Source organism: Garra rufa, unplaced genomic scaffold (genome assembly GCF_049309525.1).
Source record: "Garra rufa unplaced genomic scaffold, GarRuf1.0 hap1_unplaced_010, whole genome shotgun sequence".
NCBI lineage: Eukaryota > Metazoa > Chordata > Actinopteri > Cypriniformes > Cyprinidae > Garra > Garra rufa.
The window spans coordinates 809240-816405 of record NW_027394285.1 but is presented as its reverse complement, the minus strand read 5'-3'; the positions used below and the strand labels follow the sequence as shown (position 1 = coordinate 816405).

Below are 7166 nucleotides of genomic sequence, written 5' to 3'. Positions count from 1 at the left end.
ACCTTTGTGTCCTGCTGCCCGCAAAACACCTACAAAATGAATGGGATAAGTTACACGTGTCAGCGACCCCCGTCCAGCTCCGGGGGGTCCTATGGGCCCCAAACTTCACATCCTAGTAGCATTGGGCTCCCTGAACACCATATAGTGCAGACAAGCATCTACCCTGAACGAAAAGTACTTTTTGCATCTTTGGCATAAAATCTCATACATAGGCCTCCTTCTACACATATCTTTTAAGACCCTCTTGAATGAACTTTGCTGATGTGAAAAGTTTTTTGAACTGCAAAAACACATGCTTAGAAGGGATCTAGAATCGCGAAACTCTGGCCCCAGAGTCGGGGGCCCCTAGGCTACCACTGTACCAAATTTTGATGTCCTGTGACCTTTTGACCCCTGAATACCCAACGTCCCACTTGCAACTTATTCAATGGAAATTTCACAGGTGGTTCGTGGTCGGGGGGCATGAGTTTCGGCCAATTGGGCAGATATGGACACGGAACTCCGGAAGCCGTCCCGGGGGGCCGCGGCGTGACCCGTGTGCCAATTTCGGGGCGATCGGACCTTTCTGTCCCGCTGAACTGCAGAAACACATGCTTAGAAGTGACCTAGAATCCCGAAACTCTCGCCCCAGAGTGAAGGGCCCCTAGGCTACCACCGTACCAAATTTTGATGTCCTGTGACCTTTTGACCCCTGAATACCCAGCATCCCACTTGCAACTTATTCAATGGAAATTTCATAGGTGGTTCGTGGTCAGGGGTAGTGGGCTTCGGCCAATCGGGCAGATACGGACACGGAACTCCGGACGCTGTCCCGGGGGGCCGCGGCGTGACCCGTGTGCCAATTTCGGGGCGATCGGACCTTTCTGTCACGCTGAACTGCAGAAACACATGCTTAGAAGTGACCTAGAATTCTGAAACTCTGACCCCCAAGTCGGGGGCCCCTGGGCTACTGTTGTACCAAATTTTGAAGTCCTGTGACCTTTTGACCCCTGAATACCCAACGTCCCACTTGCAACTTATTCAATGGAAATTTCACAGGTGGTTCGTGGTCGGGGGGCATGAGTTTCGGCCAATTGGGCAGATCTCAAACTCAAAATAGGCGTTCCGTGGCACTGAGGAAGACTATGGTCAAGATTAGGTGGTTAGGGGTCAAAATAGGCGTTCCGTGGCACTGAGGAAGACTATGGTCAAGATTAGGTGGTTAGGGGTCAAAATAGGCGTTCCGTGGCACTGAGGAAGACTTTGGTCAAGATTAGGTGGTTAGGGTCAAAATAGGGCGTTCCGTGGCACTGAGGAAGACTATGGTCAAGTTTAGGTGGTTAGGGGTCAAAATAGGCGTTCCGTGGCACTGAGGAAGACTGTGGTGAAGAATAGGTGGTTAGTGGGCGAAATAGGCGTTCCGTGTCACTGGGAAGGCTGTGGTGAAGAATAGGTGGTTAGTGGGCGAAATAGGCGTTCCGTGGCACTGAGGAAGACTTTGGTCAAGTTTAGGTGGTTAGGGGTCAAAATAGGCATTTCGTGGCACTTAGGAAGACTTTGGTCAAGTTTAGGTGGTTAGGGGTCAAAATAGGCATTTCGTGGCACTGAGGAAGACTTTGGTCAAGTTTAGGTGGTTAGGGGTCAAAATAGGCGTTCCGTGTCACTGAGGAAGACTTTGGTCAAGTTTAGGTGGTTAGGGGTCAAAATAGGCATTTCGTGGCACTGAGGAAGACTTTGGTCAAGTTTAGGTGGTTAGGGGTCAAAATAGGCGTTCCGTGTCACTGAGGAAGACTTTGGTCAAGTTTAGGTGGTTAGGGGTCAAAATAGGCGTTCCGTGTCACTGAGGAAGACTTTGGTCAAGTTTAGGTGGTTAGGGGTCAAAATAGGCGTTCCGTGTCACTGAGGAAGACTGTGGTGAAGAATAGGTGGTTAGTGGGCGAAATAGGCGTTCCGTGTCACTGAGGAAGGCTATGGTGAAGAATAGGTGGTTAGTGGGCGAAATAGGCGTTCCGTGTCACTGAGGAAGACTGTGGTGAAGAATAGGTGGTTAGGGGCACCCAAAGGCCTTTCGTGTCCTTCCTCGTGGTGCAAGGGTGCCCCCAGAGGCGTCCGTACGGAGCCTATGGCCAATTTGATGGACTTACCTGCTTTTTCGCAAAACGTCCACGCCACCATTGAAATAAGCGGCTCGTGTCGTCCACGAACTGCACGCGAGCCCACGCACCAACTATGCGTCCAATGGCAACTTATTTGAATTGCAAAAAGACCACGAACCACCTAGATTCCCTTACCTGTTTTATATTCCTGCAGATGGGGAATAATATTGTAACACTGTGTGACAATATGCCCCGCCGTTATTAAACTATGCTATTCTATGACATTAGCGGTGTAATTTACACTATTTACTTTTATGGGTTTTGATAAGAAACCACAAGAAACAGGTGAATAAAGGCTGACAATCAATGTTTAATGTTCAGAAGTTATTATTTCAAGAAATGTAAAGCATTTTGGCTGGTTTATTTGGCTGGTGTTCTATGAGAGCTGTGTGTGTTTTTCTGAATGTCTAAATGTGTTTCATCTATTTGTCCACATTGTTTTGAACTACTGTACAGCTGTGTGTTGCGATCAGGGCCGTTCCAAGCATTGTTGCGATGTGTTCATTGTCAAACTCCAAAATTAGATCATTTTTATTTTTTTAAAAACGTCATTACTTCATTTGAAAAAGTTAACACGTATATTTTACTGACAAAATATTTTAGTTTGTTGTGTATATATTTTTTTTCATTCGATCAGATGACATTTTAAGCTGTCATATGGTCGTGTTACAACGTGCCCCTCAGATGTTACAATGTACCCCACCTACGGGGCATGTTGTCACGTTTCACTTCCTTTCTTTTGAGGTAAATAACGAAAAACGTATACACTGTAAATATGAAACAAAGCGATATATTTGTACTAGACAAGTGTGAAAATAATGTGGATAAAAGTTTTACTCTGAACACCAAGTGGATTTACATAAACCGCGAAATTCAAAAAGTTATTGTGCCCCGCTCTCCCCTATATATTATTATTATATTTATATTTATTATACAAAATTATATTTAACAAACAAAAATGCTCCAAACGTTTTTCTAAATTTACTTAATAAAAAACGACACTAGATATATAATCACATTGCCAATGCATAAAAAAACTGAACTATTTTAATAGCTGAAACTATTATTAGTATAGGCCTAAGTTGTTTTGGGAAAAGGGGAAAAAAAGACAGGCTCGAGTCGGATTCACGGTCGAGAATTCTGATGAGCTGTTGGACAAGGTCACTAATCTTAGTTCATAGAGATCTCTGTGTCTGTGATTAGCTACATTGCTGAATGCTGCAAAACACATTTGAATAGTTTGCCATGTCTTCAATTCCTTTTGCTTTCGTTTGAGGGAATTTAGCACTGTCTGCTACCCTCGTACAACCAGGCTTGGCTAACCGCTCCAGTTACAGAGGGCTGTCGGGGATTCCATGACTAATATAATATATATAAAGCATAAATGTTTCTTCATTATTGTATTTGTGCATCCACAGCTGAGTAGGTTTTATAATAAATTGAGAACAAAATATGAATATCGCATTTGCTGGACAACACCTGCCACCTTATGGGGTGTTTTTACTTGAGTACACTGTCGTGTTACACCAGTTATGTGTCTGACCAAGCAAATGAATAAATAACTCATTGTAACAGACAAGATCAAGATAATGAACACTCCTGATACACCGTGTGACACTACAGTTAGTACAATTAAAAAATTATAATGAGAAAATTACAAAATACATTTACATTTATTATTGTTTAAAATGTTGTTAATGTTAATGGATTTGTTTCAGCTATTTAAAATGTAACTATTTAAAATCTTTGATGTCATGTTCGCTGATGACTTTAGTACCATGGACAGTGAATTGTTAGCAGGCTGCCGTAATGGAAACGTAATTTGTAGATGGTCCCTCAGATGAGCGATGACGTCACGACACTCCATAGAGGTAAGCGTGTTTATCAGCTTCTTTAAAACGCCGACTTCTGCAGAAAAATGCGTTGTAGTTTGTGCTCATAATATTGGGTAATGATATTTGACCAAAAATAGCCTTTTTTTTATGCAGATTAACAGAGTTATTGAACACGGAAGTCCGAATGTGCGAATATAAAACCAACTTTACCGCAGTCGTAAAGTTTAGTAACGACCAATGGAGCGAAGCGGGCGTTTTCGCTCAACAACTAACTGGACATCATTATTAACAGCACCAAAAACGTAACCTATAAGGTAATATATATAAATACAGTAACTTACCTTTGATAGATGTGCTGAATAAACTGAACGAGGCAGATCTTCACTGAACTGTATTTCACGCTCCGAGTCAGTATGAAAATGGCGACTTCAAACTTCCTGGGGTGACGAAACACGGAAGAGTGCCACTAGAGCGTTAGTGGACAAAAGAATATTGCATCCGTAGTGGTTTAGCACTACCATTGAGAATGAATGGGAAACGGTTTAGGGCCGTTTAGCTAAACTATTCTCGGCTGCCGCGCGGGGCCAGGCGGCCCGGGTTCGACTCCCGGTATGGGAAGGCGGGCTCCTCTTTGCTACCGGTCAGGATTCCTGGTTTTCACCCAGGCGGCCTGGGTTCGACTCCCGGTATGGGAAGGCGGGCTCCTCTTTGCTACCGGTCAGGAGATAACGGTTACAATGCAAGACCACGCTTGTTTTTTCGAATGCGTGGCGTGAGTATTTTTGGAATCTTTTTTTTTTACCCGGACAAGGCTTCCGCTGACCAGTTCCCATGAAATGAAATCCGAACTAGCCAATAATCAGCAACTTATCCGGTTAAAACCGCGTCTCAGTTTCATTGTTAATCTCATGATTTTTTCATTTCTGTACCTTGACAGACCGACGATAGGCTGTTTTTCCTTGAGATAACGGTTACAATGTAAGACCATGCTTGTTTTTTCAAATGCGTGGCGTGAGTATTTTTGGAATCTTTTTTTTACCAGGACAAGGCTTCCGCTGACCAGTTCTCTTATGGTCTAGCGGTCAGGATTCCTGGTTTTCACCCAGGCGGCCCGGGTTCGACTCCCGGTATGGGAAGGCGGGCTCCTCTTTGCTACCGGTCAAGATTCCTGGTTTTCACCCAGGCGGCCTGGGTTCGACTCCCGGTATGGGAAGGCGGGCTCCTCTTTGCTACCGGTCAGGAGATAACGGTTACAATGCAAGACCACGCTTGTTTTTTCGAATGCGTGGCGTGAGTATTTTTGGAATCTTTTTTTTTACCCGGACAAGGCTTCCGCTGACCAGTTCCCACGAAATGAAATCCGAACTAGCCAATAATCAGCAACTTACCCGGTTAAAACCGCGTCTCAGTTTCATTGTTAATCTCATGATTTTTTCATTTCTGTACCTTGACAGACGGGCGATAGGCTGTTTTTCCTTGAGATAACGGTCACAATGCAAGACCACACTTGTTTTTTCGAATGCGTGGCGTGAGTATTTTTGGAATCTTTTTTTTACCCTGACAAGGCTTCCGCTGACCAGTTCCCATATGGTCTACCGCCAGGATTCCTGGTTTTCACCTAGGTGGCCCGGGTTCAACTCCCGGTATTGGAAGGTGGGCTCCTCTGTGCTTCCCTCTACGAAAAAGGGCCACACGTCTTCCTGCGTCGAAAGCCGTTTTTTGGCCAGCAGTCGGGCTGCAGAAACCTAATAGGCCGAGCTTGTGACCCCACAGACCTGCGCCTTCGATAGCTCAGCTGGTAGAGCGGAGGACTGTAGGAGGAACGTTGGCAATCCTTAGGTCGCTGGTTCGACTCCGGCTCGAAGGAGGTTGTTTTTCACGTGCCCACCTTTTTGGGGGGGGCCGGCCTTCTGAAAGCGGCCAACAGAGCTTGATTTCACAGTCTGCCATTGGGGGGGAGGGGGGGCAAAAGAGCTTTCCCTGACCGGGAATCGAACCCAGGCCGCGGCGGTGAGAGCGCCGAATCCTAACCACTAGACCACCAGGGAAGAGCCGATCTAATGCTGGCCTGCTAATAACATGAGAACAAGCAGACAGCAATACAGGCTTCTGTCACGTCGAAAACCAACGAGTCGGGCTGCAAGCACGAGGACCCCCAGGCGGTGGGCCAGTGGCGCAATGGATAACGCATTGGACCCCAGAGGGCGATAGTGAGTTACCAGGAAGTGTTTGGCTGCAGTAGGGAGAGGAAGGCTCTCCTCCATTTTGTGTTAATTTTTGTTTTGTTTTGGCGTTATAAGCGTTATTTGTAAAGTCTTTACATTTTTTTTTCTAATTTTTTCCTCCCTACAGCATATGCTGTTGGGGGGGAACGTTTTATTTTTGTTTTTGTGTGTTTAAGCACATTTTTTTTTTCGTTTGTTTGTTTTCGTTTGGGTGCATAACGGCGGACGGACGCATGGTAACAGACATGGATACGGCTGGAGGAACGCGAGAGGTTGACGGACACGGATCTGAAAGAAGACGACGAGACGGGAATACAATGGATGGTCATAAAAGGATTAACAGGACAAAGATGGATTATTTAAAAGAAGCTACAGTGAGTGTGGATATTTCGAATGTGAACGCGAGGGCGGAGGACATCATAAAAGCAGTGACGGAAAGGATTGGAAAAGGAAACATTTTAGCGGTAAGACCAAAGCAAAACAAAGAATATGAAGTGACTGTAGAAAACGTGGAAGACGTGGAGGCGTTGGTGGAAGGATTAAAAATCAAGGACACGATGTGTGAAGTTAAAAGGCTCCAAAATAGAGACTATGTTGTTTCGTTCATGCACCTGCCTGTTTATATAGACGATCGAGAGATTTTAGAAAAATTGGAAGGGTGGGGAGTTACCCCTATTTCGGGCATCAAAAGACGAGTGTATCCGGGCACGACCATTGAAGATGGAACGAGATTTATTAAGTCTCGTTTTCCTAAGGAGGTTGCCTCTCTCCCATATAGCACAAAGCTAGATACAGCTGAAGGGTTTCAGTATTTCAGGGTGATGCACAGCCATCAGATTAAAACCTGTCGGCTGTGTATGAGCCCTGAACATATCATGAAAGACTGCCCTGACTTTAAGTGCTATAAATGTGAGGAGAGAGGACATTTTGCGAGAGAGTGTAACGCGGTGAGATGCCCGGATTGCCAAAAA

The 7166-nt window shown here is 45.2% G+C and overlaps 3 non-coding genes across 3 annotated transcripts; 2 read left to right on the top strand and 1 right to left on the bottom strand.

Moving 5' to 3' along the window:
• Positions 1 to 5034: 5034 nt before the first annotated feature.
• On the top strand, positions 5035 to 5106 carry trnae-uuc (transfer RNA glutamic acid (anticodon UUC)). Its single transcript has one exon. It is a non-coding gene; the product is annotated as a tRNA-Glu (tRNA).
• A 644-nt stretch (positions 5107 to 5750) lies between these two features.
• Positions 5751 to 5837, top strand: trnay-gua (transfer RNA tyrosine (anticodon GUA)). The gene is given in 2 exon segments: positions 5751 to 5787; positions 5802 to 5837. It is a non-coding gene; the product is annotated as a tRNA-Tyr (tRNA).
• A 109-nt stretch (positions 5838 to 5946) lies between these two features.
• On the bottom strand, positions 5947 to 6018 carry trnae-cuc (transfer RNA glutamic acid (anticodon CUC)). The gene has a single exon. It is a non-coding gene; the product is annotated as a tRNA-Glu (tRNA).
• Between the last annotated feature and the right edge of the window lie 1148 nt (positions 6019 to 7166).